Raw genomic sequence first — 22813 nt, forward strand, 5'->3', positions numbered from 1 at the left:
GAGCTCTTAGCATGGATACTTGACCCCTTGTTACCCAGCAATTAGCTAGCTTACAGCTCTCAGAAGGAGCCGCTTGGCTGTGATGAGCTGGGTCTTTGGGCCACTAGCCTCATCTCCAGGCTCAGTATTAGTGACCCGAGCTTCCTCCTCTCAGGTCGGAAAGCACAACTGACCCACTTCCTCCTCAGGATTAGTCCCAATAACTGCTTACATGAGTGGAGGAGGGTGGAGAGAGTGGAGGAGGGGAGAGTGGTTAAGAAAGGATGAAGAGCGGAAAAGAGAATCAAGGAGAATTTATGTTAAATCTTTTAAAGAAAGGGCTTTTCAGGTAGTTATAACCATGAATAAACATCTCTTGTATAGTTTTTAAAATAGGATCAAACATACATTTACTATGCTATTATGCTGAATGGGGCATAAAAAAAGTTCCCGCTCATACTTGTTGTAACTATCTTTTTGTAATCGGATAAACTTATAACCTACTTATAAAACACCAGGATGCCTTATGAATACTACTTTAACCCTCCTGTTATGTCAGCTTTAAGAAAAAGCCATAATTTTCCCAGATCAAATTGACTCAGTGCATTTTAAACCGTCTGAAAGTAGTATAAATCTTCTCCATAAAATATATTTAGCTCATTTATTTATTATAAGTTTTATTGATAATAAGTATAATCAAGTCCACTTCTTACAGATCACGGTTTACTGATGAGAATTCACTTGTTTTCCATGAAAAAATAATTTTGATTTTAATTAATTTTAACAACCACAGCCAAAATGAACTAAAATGAACTAAAGACAGACAATGTAAACTTTTTCTTATTCTGGCAGCTTAAACGAATGTTCAGGTTGAAAGTGTAGCAGTGCTATATTTAGAATAATTTGAGGTCACCTGACACAGTGCACTAATCAGTATGTCCGCACCCACCCACACAGTCTTAAGAGGTTAGGGCATGGTCACACATGCACAAAATTAACATTGATGAATATTTGCCTCCTATTAACGTTCTTTTAATGCAAGCCAAGGGGTAAATAAAACACTTCTGTGGCACAGCAAATTAGCAATTTACATCACATGGAGTTCAACTTTGGTGAACTTTGACCGGTGAAGTCACAGCCTTGACCAAGTACGGTAGTTTGTTGCTGTGATATTGACCATGAAAAATACGTATAAAATAGGTGTCAGCTGACATTGGTTTTTCAGGGCAGATACCAATACCAATTATTAGTACTAAGTGAGACAGTATTTTGGAACCGATATGCATTTGCAATATAAAATGAAAATCTTTCTGTCAATATTTAGAATTGGAATATAACAAACTCCAACATAGGAATTTGTTTAAATGCCTTTGGCAAATGTTTAATCAAATCTAACACTCGCTATACAGCAAATTCCCTGAAACTTTGTTTTAATAAAGTTCAGTGAAAATTTTAATTTAAAAAAAGATGAATGAATAAAAATAGCTCCAGAGGTTTTACAAAGTTAAAGTTCCTCCCATGTTGACACTGTCTTTGCACTTTTTAATTAAGTATTATTTATCAGCAATCATTAAAATAAAATGCTGATACAGATAATCGGCAAAATGCCAAATATCAGCCGCAATAATCGGCCAGGCTGATTATCTGTCAACCCCTTGTGTAAAATGCTACCTGGCTGGAGGGACTGGGGAGTCAGAAATTCAAGAAAAAGGAAAATGTACCAACAGCATTATATTATTAATGTAAAGTAATATTAATAATTGTCAATATTACACCCGGCACTGTCCACATTCAGCACCATTATCACTTCGGCAGGCGGGTCACTTGCCTGCATTCGCTCATGTGCGACTGTGACCTTATTCAGCCAGATTAATTAAAGTCACCTATGTGGCTTTACCACGGGTAAACCCAGGGCCTTTATAACCACCAACCATCTGAAAATACTGCCTTGTAAGTACACAAGAAGTATTTTATAGTGTATTGTTACTCTGCTGACATACACAAGCTTGCTGTATGCACCTAAATGACTTCAGCATATGAATAAGGGAGGTTTAAGAGTATTGGCTAACTGGTCTTGTGCTCAGGTTGCCTGCCGTCATGAGGTATACGTGAGAAATAAACCCAGCTATACATTTCCTAATCAGTCAGGTGCTCCCTTTTAGCTCATACAAGCCAACTTTCAGAAATGGACTAACATAACATTGCAAAACCTGAGCTCCCCTGAGTCAGAAATGAAGATCACTTAATCACCATGAGACTACTTACAGGGTTTGTACCAAAACAAATTTAAAAATGTAAGAATTCTTTGTTGCATGCAAAAAAAGCCAATTTCATAGTGTAACATGAGCCTGCAGCTCATAACTGTGAAACACAAAGACTGTTTGATATGCCTCTAAGCCACAGACCATGAGGTAATGTCCATGTATCAATATCAATGTTGGTGATTCATGCTCACTAAGTGGAAATGACAAGTATGAACTTGACTTTTTTTCTCATTTAGCCCATCCAGTAATCAGCACCTATCTATCATGCACACACTTAGAAGTGGAGGTCTTTAACTGGATATCACCAGCTGGGCTATTTGTACTGTTAATTAACCCCAGGCCTCTGTTAACTGAGGTGCATTAAATCACCCTCCTCCCCCCGGGCAGGGCATCACAAAGATATCGGAGCATGGTCTGCAGAAATCAGACACAGACTGGATTTGACATTGTGTCATGCTCACATAATGCAAACGTGGAGTAGTGAAACAGGATTGTGCAGCTTTTGCTAAACAGCAACCCCTCCAACAGGTGGCGGTTATAGGATAACTACAAATTTAGTGCACAGTCACTGCAAAAATGAAGGTTTTAAATGACATCATAAATGCAGTTGACACAAAAGAATACTGTGCTGCAATATTTCTAGACCTTTCTAAAGCTGTTAACACAGTTGACCACTCTGTTTTGGTACAGAGGCTGGTGAACATAGGGTTGCCCTCCAAAACAGTTCAGTGGTTTGAGCGGTAGAACGCAGTGTCCAAGCCGTTGGTGTGTTTTTTTTAGCTTTTTGAATGGACGTAATGGTGTCCCGCAAGGGTCCATTTTGGGTCCAATTTTCTTTACTATGTATATACATAATTTGTGCTGTGATGTTGGCGATACAAAATTTCATTTTTATGCGGATGACACTATTTTGTATAGTTCTGCCTCATCTTTGGCAAGTGCAGCTAAGAAGCTACAATTTGCTTTCGATGTGGTTCAGAGGACTGTTTGTGTATTGAGACTCGTACTCAACCCTGACAAAACTAAAATAATGTGCTTTTCAAGGTTGAGGCAGACAGCTGATGGTGAAATCAGATTGTTACTGTAAGTAATCAGATGATTGAACGAGTCTAAACTTACAAATACCTGGGTTTTTTCTTAGAAGACAATCTGTCTTTTAAATATCATATCGAGTGTCTTGCAAAATGGTTCAGGGTAAAGTTTGGTTTCTATTATAGAAATAAAGGCTGTTTCTCTTGTAGTCCAAGGAAGAAACTGGTTCAAGCAGCACCTTTGTCTGCAATTGACTATTAAGACACTATACATGCACGCTAATACATCTTGTTAAAAAATCTTTGTTTCGATGTACCATGCTGCACTGCGATTTGTTAGGGACTCAGGTTTCTGCACACATCACTGCAGTTCGTACGAGAAAGTTGGTTTGTCTTCTCCGTCCAACCATAGTAGACTGGAACACTTATTCTTTATAATTATTTATGTTTTCTACTGACTGTCATTAGCTGCAACCTTCAGTCACATGGACAACTTTTGTGTTTTATATATGTGATATGTGATTTTGTGTGTCGTTCTTTGAACCCGTACTGTCTGCTTTGTGAAAGTGGTGAAATTGCTTTTGGAGTTTTTGCTCCGTCATCTTGGTGTCAGCTGCAGAGTCACCTTAAACTAGACTCTTATCAGCCTGGGGGATTTTAAAAGCAGGATTAATGACCTTCTGGACACGCATGTGTGGTCTCTGAACACTTTTAATTGGCTGTTTGTTCGTATTTATTGCTTGTTGCTTGTGTGTAAATTTTTATACTGTTTGTTTATACATTTTGCTTTTGTGTTTTTAGTCTGCTTGATCTTTTATGTGAAATTCTTCATGCTGCTGTCTTGTTAGGACCTTGGAAAAGATATTCTGAATCTCAGTGGGACTATTCCTGGTTAAATACAAAATGTATAAATATACCTGTAGCACAAGTAGAGAAGAAATCAGTTAAATGACTCTGATTTTCTTTCCACATGAATGTAAGGTTTACTTACATTAGCTTATATTAGCCACCATAAGCTACTGGCTGCCTGTTTTTATGCCTCCATGCTGGCCAATGGAGGCATTGTGTTGTTGAGGTTGTCCCTCTGATATCTAAACAACACAGCGGGAATTTCTTCACATTTGTGTCCATTTTGACTCAACAATAAACTGATTTAAATTCGGTGATCATAGGTCAAAGATCAAGGTCACTGTGCTCTTGTCTGTCTCGTTCATCTGAGCGCAATATCTCATAAAGGCTGTGAGGGAGTTTCTTTAATTTGGCAAAATCGTCCACTTGGACTCATGAATGAACTGATTGGGATTTTGTGGTCACAGGTCAAGGTCACTCTGACCTCACAGGCAAAACTTAGCCAGATCACAAGGATTTATACGCTAATTACCACAAAATTTCACACAAATGTGTAATAGGATATAATGAGGAAGTAATGACATTTTATTTATTTATTTGTTTATTTATTGTTTTTGTACGAATTGAACGTAAAATATTTAATGTGTCCATAAATGAGCTTTAGAGGTGCTGACAGGCAACATTTGGACAGAGCTGGACTGGCTGGTCTGAAATAATATCTCAAGTTAAATGATTGTTGATGATGATTATTTCTTCCTGACATTTTAGAATAAACAGTGGTTGCATTGATTAGAACAGTAATCAGAAGACTTCTCCGTATCATTAGCTGCTTAATTTGCATTTGGTCGTATGGATATACTGTGTGATGGTCCCAACACATAAAATCAATTCATAAAGCTCTCAGTCAGCAGTTCCTTACATACCTCCAAGCAAGAGAAGGGTGCGTGTCAGTGTGTGTGTGTGTGTGTGTGTGTGTGTGTGTGTGTGTGTGTGTGTGTGTGTGTCGGCTGACATTTTAGGTCAAAATGTCAGGAATGATCTCATGACTGAAGAGCGTTACAATGACCGCCCTGTGACCACTTAGTGACCACTCATGATGTCATTATTAGGTCAGAAGTCCTCAGGCAACGCAGTGGAGTAGTGCTTATTATCAAGGCTGCACCTGCCAATTATTTTCATTATCAATGCGCTTCTTGACTAATTGCTTAAATGAAACAATTAATTATTTTTTATTTCCAGGGCCCCCTGCCATACTGACAGAACATTGTAACATTTTGACCAGCATTGTTTTGGAAATGATTTAGTTTAGAAGCATGAGTTAACTGTTTTTGGTGAGATGTGACCTCTTGCAGGTGAGCTATGGTGTTGTGCTGAATCAGACCGGCTGTTTTGGCAAATGCACCTTGAGTTTTGAGATTGCTATTTGTGTTTCAAGAAATTAGCCAAAGCATTTCAGAAAAACTGTAAGAGGGAGAAGGGGGGTCTTCTGGGTGCTTGATGGTGCTCGGGTGCACTTTTGGACTGACTCTTGTGATGGTCCACCTCAGGCTCGGCGCAGCGTGGCTCCGTGAGTTTAAATTGAATATGAAAATGAAAATGCAAATTTCATGGCATGGTTTGACTGGACGCAGTCACAGGTGCCGATGGAAAAGACCTATATATATCCCTCTGTCCCAGTTTGAATGTCTTTTACCTACCGGTTCCTTCTAAGAAAATATCCACCTCCTCTTTCTCCTTTCAATTTTGTATTGATTGTCGCCAAATATGTAAGATAAGCTTTCTCCACATTTCCCTCGACATACTGTATTCTGCTTTTTTTGTTTCAGCTATGATTAGATAACAACATATTATTAACTCTAGTTCTCCTCTTGTTGTTGTATATGAATGTTTTTACTCACCTATTTCTCTCCTGAAATAGCATTGGCAAAACAAGATGAACCCGGTGCTGATGATTTCTCAGAAGCTTACATCACAAATTACACAAAAATAGCAGCTGTTGGAGCCTCATGGTCCTGTTTATCTTGCATCATGTTTATGATTAAGGCAAGCTGGTTAACATGACTACTGTTCTTGTTTTCCCTGTTTCTAAGGCAATGGTTTTCAAATCAGATCATGGCACATACAAGAAAAAACAACATTTTAATGGCTTTACTAAACACAAGATTGAGATTCACAGTGTTTGACATGCTTGTGTAAACATGCCTTGTAACACTGTATGCAGTCCTCCCATCTGCTGCTAGCTGTTGTCTCTTATAAGCAGATTTGACTGGCATAGCTCCCAGGTGATAGACTCTGACAAGGCATTTTACAGCAGCAGATAACAATGCACACACCTTTCACATAACTGGTGGGTTCGCTTGTGAGTTTGCTCGTTAACACCTGAAGTTTTGTCATAAACTGGGTCACCTACCATGCAGAGGCCTGCTCAGAGTTTGGTTTATTTTTCAGCTCTGGCCTTGTTTTATGATAATATTTTACTCAACATAGTAATTGCTAAGATCACAGAATTGCTAAAAAAATAGATGCAAGAAACAAAACAACTTGTAATTACTTTCCTGTAGTTGTGCATACTTAATTTTTTGTGCAGGGATGGATTATTATGAAATTCCTAAAGTATCTGTCTATCTATCTATCTGTCCATTAATCTATCTATCTATTTTTTAAACACATGTATGACAGCAATGCTACTTCCCCTCCTGCTATACAACCAATAAAAAATTGAAAACTTTTTATGCTATTTTGGATAACATACTATAGTATAACTTTTTCTTCTACTTTGGAAAACCTACTGACATTTTTATGCTATTTTGGATAACATATAAAAGTATGACTTTTTCTGATATTTTGGACAACATACTATACTGTGATCTTTTTTTGGATGACATACGTTAGTATAAACTAGGGGTGTGAATCTTTCAGTATCACGATTCGATTCGATTTTGGTTGGTTGGTCACAATTCTCAATTCAAAACGATTTCCGATTCAAAATCGATTACCCATTTGAAATATAGGAGGTGTAATTTCAGGATCTACTCCAGTCTGTTTTGCTAGTGGCATATTATGTTATGAAAGCAAAGTGTGTGTGAAAATATGGAGGCTTTATTATGTACACGCTTTTTAGTTGTAGAAAACCTTTCTCCCAATTGTTGGGAATCAGAAAGTAAAAAAATAAACATTGTAATTATTATAGTTCAAAGAAGGGACACACAAAAAAGTCCAATTGTTTTTTGTTTTTTTTTTGCAGTTGTTTGTGTATCCCATTATCTGTGCCCTTCTGCAAAGCAGCTGCTGTCTGTGATGCTGCAGAGCACATCACACTCCTGACACTTCAGAGAGGGCCCTGATTCTCCTGCCTGCTCTGACACAACACAGAGTTTACATCCATATGAGGCCCTGCTGCCTGTTACACTGTCTCCTGATTTAACCTTGTCTCATTATTATTATTATCATTATCATTATTATCATTATCATTATTATCATTATTATTATATTGTCATTATTATTATCATAATCGCCATCATCATTATTGTTATTGTTATTATTATTATTATTATTATTATAGGGGCTACCGGCGTTTATTCTAATGCAGGAGGCGGTACCAATAACACAGATCGATAGCTACAGTAGGATTCGGCCAATCACAGTGCAGTTTGCTGTAGATGACGTATGTCATACGTAAGCGGATACAAAGCGTCCAATCGTCTTCCGATTGGTGGACAAGACCAAAACAAACCTCTGACCGCTCCAAAGGAACTATGGGAAACTAATATGGCGTCTAGCATCGACGCTAATGTACGTTTATCATCGAAATATCGATAAAATATGGACAGAAGACACCCAAAATCGGACCCGTCACTATGGATTTATTGAAAAGATCCCGTAAAAACACCTGATTTTTCCCAGGCTGGATACTGAGGCTTCTGAAAGAGCTGCGATGCACCGGAGTTTCCCTCTGAACGGCACAGACGGCAGCTTTCACCGCCGAAAAAAGTAAGACGGTCCGAGAAACGGTCTCAAAGACTTTTCTAAGTGATAAACATTTTAGAGGATTAAGAATAATCGATGTTTTGGATTTTTGAATCGTTTCTGACTCGTTAAAAACGATAGTCGGGATTATTATGTGAATCGGAGTCATCCAACATCCCTAGTATGAACTTTTTTATGCTGTTTTGGACTGTCTATCTATCTTAAAGGTTTGTTTGTGTTTTCTTCTACCTCCACATACAGTGGCACTAACAACCTTTTGCTCTTTGACTCCTGCAGATAAACAGCCAAAAAAAAAGGCCAGGGTGGCACGCTTGAGTCAAAGCAGATTTTGCCCTGAGTTATTCTGCTCAGGCTTTGTGTGTAGACTTTCTGTTGAGTCAACAATATTTTTAGACTGTCCCACTTTCGGTTTGCCACCTTGGTCAGACAGCTTATGGTTTGATAAAAAAAAAAAAAAACCCTAAAAGCCCAGTCTGGTACAACGTGGAGCTTTATTTTGTTCTTTGGCAAATAAGGACTTTAGTAACTGAGTTTTGTAAGCTCTGATTATGAGTTTGCTTGATAGGGTTTGTGGGTCAGTGTGTAACATGTCTATCAGAGCAGCTATTTTAACATTACAATGTTATTTTTACAAACAGAGCAAAAGTGCTCCCCGTCCCCATTCCCCTGGAGGTCATTAACCACTTCCATGCCATTTACTCTCTGGTCTGTTGTGGTTGGTCGCCATGCAAATCCACTTACCCTTATTTCAGCAGTCTGGCGTCACGCAACGATGGCAGCATCCATGGAGGTATTAAATATTCGCAAGATATACAGAACAGCACAGTGTACTGAGGTACTAAAATACATTAGCCTAGCTTTTAGCACATAGGCTAGTGAATTACCTGTTGTGATTCATTTCCAAGTATAAAAATGCCATAAAAAATTAAATGTTTTAAACAGACGGCGTATTTGTTCCTCTGTTTCACTCATGTGTGATTGAGGCGGCCCAGCTGATGGTACAGTTGTCCATGGACTCGTCACAGAAACTCCAGTTTGTCACTGTCTGTGTAGTTTTTTCTTTATGTTTAGTATTGTGCACCTGAAACACCTGAAACGCTTGAAACGCACCGAAACCTCCGACTTTGGATGGAGGGCAGTATAAGCACTCTAGTTTCTGGATTTGGAGGAGTTTTCCATGTCTGCTTATGTTTTTGGGACTGTCGTAGACCGTAGGGATAACATGTATGAATGCTGAAATTGGACGTAGTTCCCCTTTAATACTTTGTAACCAACATCAGACTTGTGCTGTCCAGCTGTACAGTGAGTGCAGAGAAAACTTGTTCTTGAACAGGGACACAAGAAGGCTTCGTTCTGTCCCGGGACGCTCCCACATGCTCTCCCGAACTCTCCCACATACTATGAATGACATAATGCCGCATCAGTGTTAGAACGTTCAAGAATGCTATTCACCTTGTAGGAATGTAAACAATAAATCATTTAATTGCCCTCTGAAGGAATAAGTTGACCCCTCGGTTAAATTTAAACGTTTGAGTGAAGAGATTGTCAGTCTGATGTGCCTAATTTAGCTTAGGGAATAGAACAGCTATCCCCAGGTAATTGTACTCTGACTTCTCCTAGATAACATTGCTCAGAGACTGCTTTTGTCCCATTTTTATACCAGACTGCTTAGCTCTTTGCGTCAGATATCAGAATACAAACAGTGACTCTTTGCCCTCTTCTCTCAGTTGTAGTTTTCCACCTCGAGGATTTAGACATTCAGACACACACATGTCCAGCCTGGTGAAGGAATGTGCTCCTTGGCTGTTTGTTGTGTACACACGCTTGAGCCTGGGTCATGAGACGGCTGCTGGGGACATGTTGCACTTCTTGCACCCTACACAGCTAAAAGCAGCCGCACCGTAAACACACTGTGCATTTGGATCCTTTCTCTGCAGACATGCTCAGGAACGCATGTTGCGTTCTCATAGTCAGTATGTGATCATTTAGGTTAAAAAAACGTCTGACTTTTATATAAAAAAAGGAAACACGGCTTGCACACTGTTATTTTTTTAGATATATATTTAAATGATTTTGCGTGTTTAATATTTTGGTGAGTCTGAATTAGACTGCCTGTGAGTGGGAGGTGAAGCACAGCACATTCTGTTGTCATTCTTATTAATTAGCTCCATCAGATAGGGCACGTATTTCAAAAATGTCTAAAACTCCCCGTTTTTGACTAACTGTTATGAAGACCTTCATCAGTCATCAGGTGTTGTCAGTTTTTGTTGTAACAACAAGCAGTAACTCCTTATATTTCCTGTCTATTCTATTTTGGACTGTCCAAAATGTGGAAATATCACTCTCATATACTAAAAACAGATGTAACAGCACATTGCCAAGCGCTTCTTGCTCAGTCGCTCTCTTGCTCAGTTTTGTGTCACCCGTCCTGGAATTAAAAAAAAAACACTGACGCAACATTAGTTTGTTTTCTAGCAATCAACAAGATGTTTTTACTGAAAGAGACATGAGTTTGTTCCAGCTCTGAGAGGAAACCCTTTTTTCCAGGTGTTTGTTTGTATTCAGCTGTTAGCTTATCATTGCTCCTTATTATTCTTGAAAACTCACTTTTGACTAAATCATTTGAACATATTTTGACACTCAGCCTTTAAGCTGCTTGATATTTTGATATCAAAGGTCCAGTGTGTAGGATTTAGGGGCGTCTTTTAGAAAAAATGGAACATAATATTCTTAACTATGTTTTCATTAGTTTATAATCACTTGAAAATAAAATCTTTTTGCCTAGAGCGAGTCTTTGATTTGTCCGTTGTGGGCTACTGTAGAACAACACGACGAACTCATTGGAAGAGGACTTACTCCGTTTGTAGATAAAAACTGCTCCGTTTGTGATAATAAATACTTGAAATAATATAATATAATAAATACTTTCTCAGGTGATTTTAAACCAATGAAAACATATTTATGAAGATTATATAACGTCTCAGCTAATGGGTTTGATTTCTTTTAGAAACACTGGAAAAAGGTGATGAGCAACTTTAAATAAAAATCATCCAAAAATTAGCACATAAAAGAGTTAAAGGTACAAGACAATTAAGATTAGAGGAAAAAAATGAGAAAAAACCCCAAAAAAACTAAAACAAAACCCAACGAACTGACTTGAAAAATGTGCTTAAGTAAAAATAATAAGCCTATAAAGTAGTTTTATCATATTTTTCTAATTATAAATACATAATATAGTGTTGGGATTTTTCTGAAAAAATAATTTTCCAAATCTACTTATTTCTTGCTATTTGTGAAACACTTCTTGCCAAGTTGCTCATTGTCTGTTTCTGGGCTTTTCAAAAAATAAAACTAAACATTGTGCTCAGATTTCAAAGGTTTAAATACCATGTTATCCATGTTTCAAAGGGTTAATCCTGCACGTTTAACCTCTAACAGAAGGCGATAATGCTCTTTTTGCATTCACATCTTGTTTTGCTGTCTGAAAGATCCCAATAAATAAATTAATGCAACTGGGACATTAAAAATAGGCCATAGTAAACATTAACGATTTTTCACTTTTAATATGATTCTTTTCACACTTTACTATTTAAATTGTGTCACAGTTTGAGACTAATGTGTAAGCTTTACTGCATATTAAGATTTTAATGTCAAGATAACAACAATATTCTGTTTTCATAGAGTCTAAATTGAGCTGAAAGACTACAAATCCATTTGTAATCCGTGTCCTAAAATAATCCGTCGGTGATGTTGAACCCGAGCTCTTGTCTTCCCAGAGACCGTCTTGAACGATCTTTATTGTCGACTTTACCTTTTGACAAACTGCACGTGGGCTGACACACTGCCTGCTTGGTTATCGGGTTAGATCTCGAATTGCATCAGTCATCCGACTTCATCCTCTTATTAAAACTAACGACGACTAAACCCCCTATTCTTTGTGTTGCTGTCGAAATACCGGAACCTCATTAAAAACCCCTTTTAGGTCTGCAGAGTCTAATTTTAGAACCACGCTGGATTAGTTTGTAGTAGCACAGAACCTCCTGCTACATCTATACAGCAGTGCGCCTTTCATGTAGCTACTATCATGCTGTTTCTTTAATCACAATCAGAAACACTTTATTGATCCCCGGGGAGGTTGTGTTTCATTACAGCCGCTCTGATGCCAGCATAGACAGTCATAGTAAATATAGAAAAATTGAAAAAATAGATTTGTTTCACCATCATATTTCTTTCTGTTTTTTTCCCCCTTTTTAAATTAATTAATTTAAAATTTTATGGCATCAAAGATAATTAAAAGCCAAAAAAAAGGTAAAATTTCCTTTTGGAGTATCAATGAATTTTACTATATGTTATTGTACTGTACAAAACTAAATAAAAATTTGATTGAAAAAATATTTAAAAATACAGATATAGTAAACATTTAGCACTAGTATGTAAATATTTAAAATAAAGTATGTATGATATGCTGAGTATTTAAGCGTGTAAAGAAATAAGTTTATATAAGAATATTTAAACTAAAATATAGATAATGTGCTGAGTTTTTAAAGTGTGTAAATTTTAAGTGTTCGTCATGCTGCAATGCAATTAAACATTGTTTATTGCTATTCTCGACATAATCAATAATATAAAGGTGTGAAACATTATTTTTTGTTCTTATTGTTTTGCTACCTGATGGTTTATCAGATTTAGAGGCTGCTACACTAATGTGCGTCCCTGCACCAGATACATTCTCCACTTCACTAAACACGACGATCAATAATAGGATATAGTGTAGGAGCACCAGTTTTATTCTTTTAATTTCATATAACTCTTATGGGCAGGTAAAGTTTTTTTTTCTCACTGTCTTAATATTTATGCCAAAAACATTTTATGTATTTTTTTTGAGTGAACATCAGGTTTTAAGGAACATTCAAATATTTAAGGAACACTCAAATGTTTTGAAATTCACTGTAAAATCAATTTGTAGGCTATGAATTTGTAAAATGTATTAGTTTCTGTCTGTTAAAAAAACAAACTACCTGACAAAATCCCTTATTTTAATATTGTCATCTTGTGATTTTAACAGTATTACTTTTTGTATGACAGTTATTCTTAAATTTATTAAATTAAGTAATTGAAATTAAAAAATGTATTAGTTAATTAAAAAAAATGATAAAAAACTTAGTTTTGTTTGGTTCAGTGCTTCACAAAATATTACTGTGAACTGTTTCATTGTTTTTCTTTCTGCAGTTTTATGATTTTACAGCACCTAGCTGTGAATTTTACATACATTTATTAAAGTGTACAGATACATAGAATCTAATGTATAGATACATTAGAAAATATCAGTTACTTTCCAAATATTCATATGTGCCTGCCCATTTAAGGGTTATTAAGTTAGTGGTTAAAAAAATAGAACAAGTACATTAAAATGAAACTGCTAAAAGCCGGAAAAAAGTCAAAAATGTGTCATATAGCCTCATGGCCAGGAGCACAGACGTTGGTGAGTTTGCAGTCATGATCTTGATGGAGATGAGTACTTGGAGCTCAGCATTAGTCCGTCAGGTGTTTTATATTATTCATTTTTAATAATCAGTCCTTCAGGTCGTTGCAGCAGCGTGGACGGACTGTGACGTAGGCAGCCCGGTTGGAGGCGGTCGCTGACGTTTGTTGTAGGCCGACTTGTACCGGAGCCAAAGGGGGCGGACCTCCAGTCCTGTAAAACGGAATGGGAGCACAATATGCATTTATTACCATTTACAGACTCGCGGTAGCTCACACCTGCGTTTACTGACGCAACAGTCAGTAGCTCTTTTCTGACAGCATTTAGTGCTTTATCGCTCGCGCACCACAGGTTATTACATTAGATTTTTTTAAAGGGAAAGCCACAGGTATACGGCGTTAATGCGTGCCGTTATATGAATGAATGAATGACAACAGAGAGGGAGCCTATCAGAAACGGACTGAAACGTCTCATTTGCCATCCTTGCAATAGAAAACGGCTTAACTACCAAGGAAAAAGCTCCGCTGCCGTTTGAATAAATCTCACCGGGTCCTCGGCTTCATTCCTCCGCCAGCATGCCGAGCATGCGACAGTCGTACACGGTGACCGTACCCGAGGAGCCGCCGGCCGCTGCTTTCCCGTTCCTGAAGCAGGAGATGCGGAGGAAAGGCAGCATGTCCGGCTCGATGCTGGTGTCAACTTTCGTGGGGCTGCTCATAAACCAAGCCAAGGTAAGAGATAGAGCCCGCTGCGCTCCGTTATCTCTCACCAAACCCCATTTAAAAATCACGCAATTTAATGAAATATTGTGTTATTATTGTTATTTTTTACTTATGGACAGCGTTATAAAACTCGTATTGAGATGCTTTGTGTATCGTCTGGTATTAATTATGAATAAATATAATATAGGCTATTAAATAATGGATATTCAGTGATAGAGAAATTGGTATTTGGTGTGTGGTATCACCTCTACAGCTTACTCACTCTGGGTGGTAACAAGCGCCTACTATAAATGTAAAACAATGATACAAACTTTAATTTTGCTTTTCATATGATGATGAAGTTAAGTAAAATTATTACTTAAAGCAGTTTGAAAGCTTATATTTCCCACTCTGTAAGGTTAATGTGTAAATGTGAGCTGAATCTGTGAGCAGATTTGAGTGTTGTGGTTCCCCGCAGGCAGAAATGTGGGCTTTTGTCATTACAAAGAGAACACAGATGCTATTTCTGATAATGCATCTTGTGAGAGATGATGTCAGTTGAACGCTGAAGTGAGTCATTTGAAGAGGTAAGCCGCTCTTTAAAGCTGCTGTACTTCGCTGTGCCAGGATCAGTAGGCCCGCACTGGCAGGTCACTGGTTATATAACCAGCGTTTAATCCCCCTCTTACACTACAGCTGCTCTTACTATACTGCTCTTATGTATCCCACTGTAGGCACATAATGGATATAAATAAAGGAATAACCCACTCTGACAGGGCTCTCTTAATGCACTGGAATATCTAGGATAAATATGTTGCCTCTGGCTGTTTCCATATGGACACAGCAACATATACAGAGAAAAAAGTAGGTCTGAGTACACAGGGTAGCCTACACAATATCACTGGTTTATGAGCCGGATAAGCCTTAAAACAATTGTGGCAATACTTTCAGTTGAACAGTGCTATTGATGTGATGTGCTGATTTAAATACTTTTTTGCATTTTCAATATAGAATATCTCAAAAAGGTGTGAAGGTGTTTAATGGTTGTCCCTGCATTTAATTATTGTCATGCAGAGAAGCTTTTTAAGTAAAAAACAAAACAAATTAAATGCAAAGTATTAAGCTTCTCCTGAGTAACCAGCAGGGCCAGTAGCCAGAAAGCAAAGTGATCTGTTTACTTAAGTCATCCTACACTGGAATGATTTCTGCAATTAAAGTCAGAAATAAACTAAATGAATATATTCACTTCATAAATGACATAAGCAGACTGATTTTTTAGCAGCTTATAGACAACTCAAGTCCTCAAGCAAACCATTATATTGGCACATGTATTAAAGGTTGGGAATGGGTTCAGTGGTTAACTGACAATGGGACACACTCAGATAAACTGTATGTGCTCTTTTACTTAATGTTTACATTTATATGTATATTGTACTGTTGGGTAAAGTAAATTTCAAAGCCTACTTGTCAGCTGTATTACCCAAATAAGAGAACAAAAGAAAGGAGTTACTTTGTGATCACCAGAGCCTTTCTGTGTGTGTGTTCCCAAGCTACAGCGTGGAGAGGAGCTGCTGTGTGCCAGCTTCTGTTATGTAATGAAAAATCACATTAGAGTACACTTTAGTGCCGGCCAGGCTTGGCAGCTTGGCACGCTTTCGGTTGTGTTGTCACCGTCCACCTGCTCCTCCTGTCCCGTCCTTCATCTTCCTCTCTCGCTCATCATCTGTCCTCTACTTTCACCGCGTGCACAGAGAGGAAAAGTGCTCTGTCTTTCTCCCAGAGCGTTCATATGTGAATTGGTGCATGACAGAAATGAGTGTGCGCTAGTGTTAGCATGAGCTTACATCAGGGTGGGTGTGTGTGTGTGTGTGTGTGTGTGTGTGTGTGTGTGTGTGTGTGTGGGGTTATCTGTGATCATGCACATGTTTGTGCACAGCGGGCTCACAGCGCACCAGCACTGACAGCTGTGAGGTTAAAGGTCGCTGCAGCTTTCTAACTGCCCCTCTACGATTCTCTGTAGTATTAAAGCTGACGCTGAAATGATTGATTGATCACGCTGTCGACGGAAAATAAGTTGCCGTCCGTTTAATCATTGATTTAGCATTTAAGTCATTTATATCACAGTTTTTATTTGATTTTTTGAAAAATTATTTCAGTATGTTATGATATGGATAATGAATGCTAAATTACATTAAGAATTGTATGAAATTAACACAAAAAGTGATGAAGTGTGTTTCACTGGTATTACATGCAGAACATATTTACATGCTTTAATGTTCAAAAAAGATATTCTTTTCTCAAATTGTTTGCCTGAATATACGTGTATTCACCCCGTATTTAAAACGCTCCGTTTGAGTGTCTGTCTTTTTTAAGACCCTCTTCCAAAAAAACCCAGTCTGCTCTGATCGCCCAGTGTTCACTGGTCCTCCACATCCACACTCTCGGCGTCTTTGCAGTATTTATATAGCACCTATACCTACTTTATAATAAAACAAAGACACGGAAATCAGATTTTTACAATATGGGAGCTGTAAACGTGACCTATTGTCCATCCTACCAGTGGCAGATAAACAAAAATAAAAAAAGTGATCATTACAATTTATTCTACCTTTTTTCAAATTTGTTGCATTACTGATTTTGAGCGCTAATTCATGTTCAGACTTGAGTTGTCATCATAAAATGTATGCGATGTAGTGCTATACTTATTGTTTTTATTTTTATTTCAAAGACTGATATTATCAGAAAGAGCCGGAGCGTACCGCAGTGGCATTAACCTCAGTGGGCGTAACTTGGCAGTACATCCTTCATGTGAGGATATCACGTGTGGTATTTATACACTGTACCATTGTGAGGTGTTGGCACGTTGTCACACTTTAGTATTTGGTTATTTTCAGTCTACTTGTCGATGCTTTGGTAGGATCTTGCAGCGCGGTGTGCTGTGATGAGACACAGGCCTCAGGCTTCAGTGTAATGTAAACACGAGCCTGTTAGCTAGTACTCAACTTTGCCTCCACAGCGGGTGAATTATTTTCCTGGTAGAGACATGTATACCAGTGGAAATGTGTGAAGATGAGCAGAGCTGTTATATAAGAAGCCAATGCATTATTGCTTTATGGCCACATGCTCTCTAGCTGTTATCTAATCTAATATTTCAGCGCGAAACCCCTGCTGAGTGAAGGCTGTGTTTGAAAGGTGTCCTCTCGCCGTCTTGTATCTGATAAAATGCAACCAAGGAGCCAGTTCATAGGGTCCCAGACTGCGTTTGTTTCTGCTTCTCAGAAAGACCATTCTTCTGAGGATCTCACTGTTTACTTGTTTGCATGTGAGCGCGTTTTAGAGACACCAGCCGCGGCTCCACGTCACCGGACGCCAGCTCAAGAGGCTCCGATGACTGATTGCGTCCCTCCGTGCGCCTTTTAGAAGGGAGAAATAAATAGATTGTCTCTCCTTCCCTATCAAGTGCCAACCCCGAGTGTGTATCTGCGCACACACGAGCTAGTGTGTGAGGAAAAGTGTCACTTCTGCTCACACGGGAGAAACTTGACAGTAGCACAAGAGGTAACTCAGGGAGAGATTGAGATTGTTTATGACGGTCTGCCAAACAGAGCGACAGGTCAGAACAGACTGTTCTGCTGCTCTCTCTCACGCTGGTGTGGCAGCCAATCAGCAGTTGGCATCCTGCACTGCCAGGTGGACCCAGGCATCCTGCTGCTGGTAGTGTGAAGTTTAGTTTACAGCCCCAGAGACTCAAGCAGAGCGGAGAAGTGGGGGGGGAGTGGCACTTGTTATTGCTGCTGTGCTGGAAGCTTATTATTAAAGCATTGCCACGACTGCTGCGAGATATTAGTCATCCACATTGATTCGGAGTTAGCTTTTTCAGTTCCCATCGGTGTGCCTGCTTATTGTGTTTGAAAATCACTGTTTTCTGTTTCACTGAAGAGTGTTGATGGTCTAAAACCTGCTTCAGAGCAGAGGACTCTCAAAATCATTGTTATTCTGAGATATAATGATGTCATTTAGAGTTGAATGATATGTCAGTACTGTGAGACAATATAAATACGTCAGTGGACAGAGATGTTGCCATACGGTTTATAGCATTCAGTATCTCTGGGCCGTTGTGGGTAATGTTGTAAATCAAACAGCAGGACTGCTTTAGGGCAGAATTAGGTTTTTTTTTGCATGTTTGCATCAGCGAGATGATGAAATACTTATAGTATTTAATTTGCTGCATTTAAACACAAGCGTGCATTAGCTGCAACCACGTATGCACATGCATCCCCCCTTTGTGCCATTTGGCATGAACAGTGAATCAGCTGTCCTTCCTGATATCACACAGAATTGTTAACTTGTAAAACTCTTCCCTCCATCCTCAGTCTGCAGCCACTCTAACCGATTCCCATGAGGGAGGGGGATTCAGTTTTCCCTAACCAATCACTGAAGACCAGTATTTGCCTGAATATAACGTCATTTTAAGTCCTTAGTGATGTGTAGCTACACCAGCGTACCCGTTTTTCCAAGATTTTAAGAGTAGACTGGAACGAAGTAAAACTATGATTTCGGGCGATATTGAAAAGACATTTCGATTTAAACGGTCTTGATAGCAGCTTCTGTCTTGTCTTGAGTGTTCGCCAGTGTTTTTATTGCTCCTCATGGTTCCAGTGCACCATTTCACAGTGTTGACAACAGCTTGGTAACGGCGTTAGTCCTACATGTGTCGCTCCACGGCAAAAACTAATGCCACAAAATCTGTGAGTCCATTTGAAGTTATGCACTGTTTTTGCAATATGCCATTGCCAATCATCTGTATTGGCATTTTATTTTAATGATCGCGATAAAATGACTTATTTAAAAAGTGCAAAGAAAGTGTCAGCATGGGAGAAAGTTTTACTTTAAAACCTCAGGGAGTTAGTTTTATTTATTCCTTTTTTATTTTGGTTTTCACTTGTTGGTGGGAACTTGCTGTATATGATGTTGAAAGGTTCAGTTTTGGTTAAACATTTGCTAAAGGCATTTAAACAAAGTTTGTGTTGGAGATTGATATACTCCAAAGGATAAATATCGACAGAAATATTTTCATTTTTATTGTAAATGCATATCAGTACCAAATATTGGTTATCAGTCTCATTAACTACTAATATTTACTAATTGGCCCTGAAAAACAAATATCAGTTGACCCCTTACTAATATGCACACTTAACCATTGTGTTAAATGTCAACTTCATAGTGCAAAAACCGTGGCTGCCACAGACCAACTGACCAACTCACAGTGACCCGTAGAGCTGCTGGTCGCAGCTAAAAAAAACCAAACATTTACTCGTTTTTTATCTGAACAGTTTCTAAATTGATTTTTTCCAAACATGTACAAAAATGTGCCACACTATATTTAGATATATAAGATAACGATAGAGTATTCCAAACATTTTCCCCAATTTGAATACGATTTAAGTATATTAGAAATGGTAAAAATATCATCAGTATCAATCCAAAAAATATCAGTATCGTCGTCAACACATTACTCACACCCAATTAATGAGCAGCACTGAAATAAAAAATAATGTGTTTCCTTTGTTCATATACACTGTGAGGAGTAGCTGAGCTGAACAGCAGATGGTACAGAGATGATCAGAGTGCTCCTCTGCGCTCATTTATAGTTTGGAATAAGCTCCCTTCAGGGATTTCATTAAGCTATATCACTTGTGCTCAGAGCTTGTTATTTTTCCCAAACCGTCTTCTCTCGCCACAGGATTTAAATTACTGAGGAGCTGCTGCAGCAACAAATGCAGTAGGTTGTTGAAAGGTGGACTTGTTTCTTTTTAAGAGGTTAGTTAACTTACGGTCACAGTAAATTTAATTTTATTAATGTATTAATAGACATTGTAGTTTTTTTAGGATAGTATTTGGGCTTCCAAATCATTCAAAAGCACCTGCTGAAACATTTCGAGTAAAACAGCGATTAAAGCTGTAGTTGGTAACTAAAATAAATACGTTTTTGTTCCAGTTTGCTGAAACTGTCACTATATCCAGGACATGAGTTGTATCTGAGATGGATAATCGGTGTTGTGTCGTGTCAGTTGTGTTCTTCTGCCTCGTCATAATGTTTCTATCAGCTGAATGAAAACAACCAATCACAGCCGAGGAGTCTCTTAACGCAGCTGTCAATCATGTTAGTCACTGCTTGTGAACTGTGACTAGAAACTTTGCGACCCAGCCGCCATGTTAAAAACAGTCAAAACCAATCACTGCCCACCCGCCGCAGCAGAGTTTCTCATTTAACAGCTAAACAGTGCACTGAAATATGTTTCTGGAACGTTTAGAAAACAGGCAATGCTGCAGCAGAATCTTATTCATATTTGATCAACGCTGACCAGTTCGTCTGCAGCAAACCAGCCCTGATGGACATGAGTGACGGCTGCGTTAGAGTATGGTTGGTTGTTTTTTTTGCAGCTGCCGTGGATTTTTGAAAATGCCACAAGGAGCACGGAGAGGATACAGAGAAATCTGTGTCATGTACTACTGTCAGCATAGTCAAATGGCTAATGGCTAATGTCTGTTTCTCACCCAAAGCCATCATGCCTTTAGGTCTGAAAAACGTTTTAAATGCAGTCTGCTTTTCCTAAAATGTATGCAAAGCAGGTTATATGGATGTTTTTGATTGTGCATTATTTACACCAATGTTTACACGCTTCAGTTTTCCTCTCCTTTTGTTTGTGCATTGCAATGTTTCATCGCGTGTCGCTGCTGCTGACTGTCGATGAGCAGAATAGCATTAATCTGGTTGCAGGACTGTGTATCTTCTTTTTTTTGTCGTGCACATTGGAGCTTCTCAGTTGACTTTCCTGAACTCACTGTTAAGACACTAAATGTGTAAATATTGTTTTCATTTCAAATAATTCAGTCAAGAACAAGCAAGTCTCATGCACCCACTCGATCGAGTACATGGGTGTAGAACAGAAAAATAGCTTTAACCAGCGTTGTGATGGCTTCAGTGTGAATGCACGCTGAATTCATTATCACCACACAGTTACTGACACCGCTGTAGGTTTAAAAACCGCTCGGTCAGTCGAGCCTGTCCTTTTTGTTGTCACCTTTTGATCAATATCATCTGATGTCTGACGCTAATGCAAGGCATGTCAGACACACGTGGATTCCTTAGATCACGCTTGATGGGAACACAGAATGCAAAACATTTAACCCCCCTGCTGTGAGCCAGAGTTCATCGAGCGGTTAGATGTACGGAGAAAGGAGGAAAAAAAGCTGAATTTTCTTTTTCTTAATATAGATTGTTGTTGTCTTTATCTGTTTTCCCATTAAGTCCCCCTGGAAAGCAAAGCCAGGGATTATTCATCTCTTCCAGCCTCCTCACCTTGCTTTGACCCATTTCCTTTGCTCCAGCACCATCCTCCGTCCCTCCGGCCAGCAGTCCTGCATCTTTGAATTAATTGAGCACAGAGGATGGACAGATTTGACTTCCGCCCTGCTGGGTACGTGCCAAAGGGACATTTCCGCTGTCTCTCATTCCCGGCTTTGGGAAGCAGATCAAACTGGCCCGCGAAATGCTTTTTAATGCGCCCTCTCTCTTCACCGTGCTTTTCAGCCTCCGAAGAGTAGAGTTTCAAAAGTAGCTAGTTGCCTGAGCTGCTTCTGACATTTATGAATAGAGCGTTTATGCAAAGTTATCCCCCTGGGCTGCCTCTTTTGTGTACAGTACGTATCAGCCCGCTCACATGGAACGAGTGGGAATATGAACAGTGGATGTATGTTCCCTCATGTGACTGTTGGTTTAATGTATCCGGTCTCTTTATTCCTCCCATCCGTTCATCTCTTCCTCTTCATAACAGAAATCCCTACTCAAGCACGCAATGCTTCTATGGTGAAACCTCTCTGCTTTAGTTACATTTATTCCCAGCTGCAAATGAAAAAAATAGACAGATGCGCTGATTTATGAATGTGTTATGTAAGCTAGCGAGGCAGTTAATATTAGACAATTTTATTATGTTGTGAAGTAACCCAGATGGATACTCAGAATTTGAATAACTGTTGGCTGATGAGTGATCCATGATGACTAATCAGTCAGTAGCTCATCTTCTGCTCTGCATTTGCTGTGATGGGTTACTGATTTGAAATTCATAGTTTATATAAATGTACTCACCCTTTTTCAGCTTTTTAATACACAACATTTTAGAATTGTAATGGTTTTCAGGGCCTATAAATCATCATGATCGCAAAGAAAACTCTTCTTTTAACATCTAGCAGCTTTCTTTTAGTTTGAAACTTCTCATTTGATTTTTTTTTGGCAACGACACATCTCTGTACACTCACTGTGAGCCTGCGTCCACCTGTTATTAACATGCATCTCGAGTGATCCAATCACAAGTGGACAGCTCCACGTCTGTGTGTTCACACCTGGCATTACAATGTGTCGCCGCATCCATCTCAAGTGACCGCTAGTGATTGCGTCTCACTTCCCCGCTCTACATGCAAATAAACACAGAAATAATTTCCATTTGCAAAGACCAAATT

General features: G+C 38.7%; 1 protein-coding gene across 4 annotated transcripts in view; it reads left to right on the plus strand.

Moving 5' to 3' along the window:
• Positions 1–22813, plus strand: part of LOC121943318 (ubiquitin carboxyl-terminal hydrolase 2-like) — a 50268-nt gene that overhangs the window by 18552 nt on the left and 8903 nt on the right. The window lies entirely within an intron of this gene.

The sequence above is a fragment of the Plectropomus leopardus genome, chromosome 5 (genome assembly GCF_008729295.1).
Source record: "Plectropomus leopardus isolate mb chromosome 5, YSFRI_Pleo_2.0, whole genome shotgun sequence".
In the NCBI taxonomy this organism is placed as follows: domain Eukaryota; kingdom Metazoa; phylum Chordata; class Actinopteri; order Perciformes; family Serranidae; genus Plectropomus; species Plectropomus leopardus.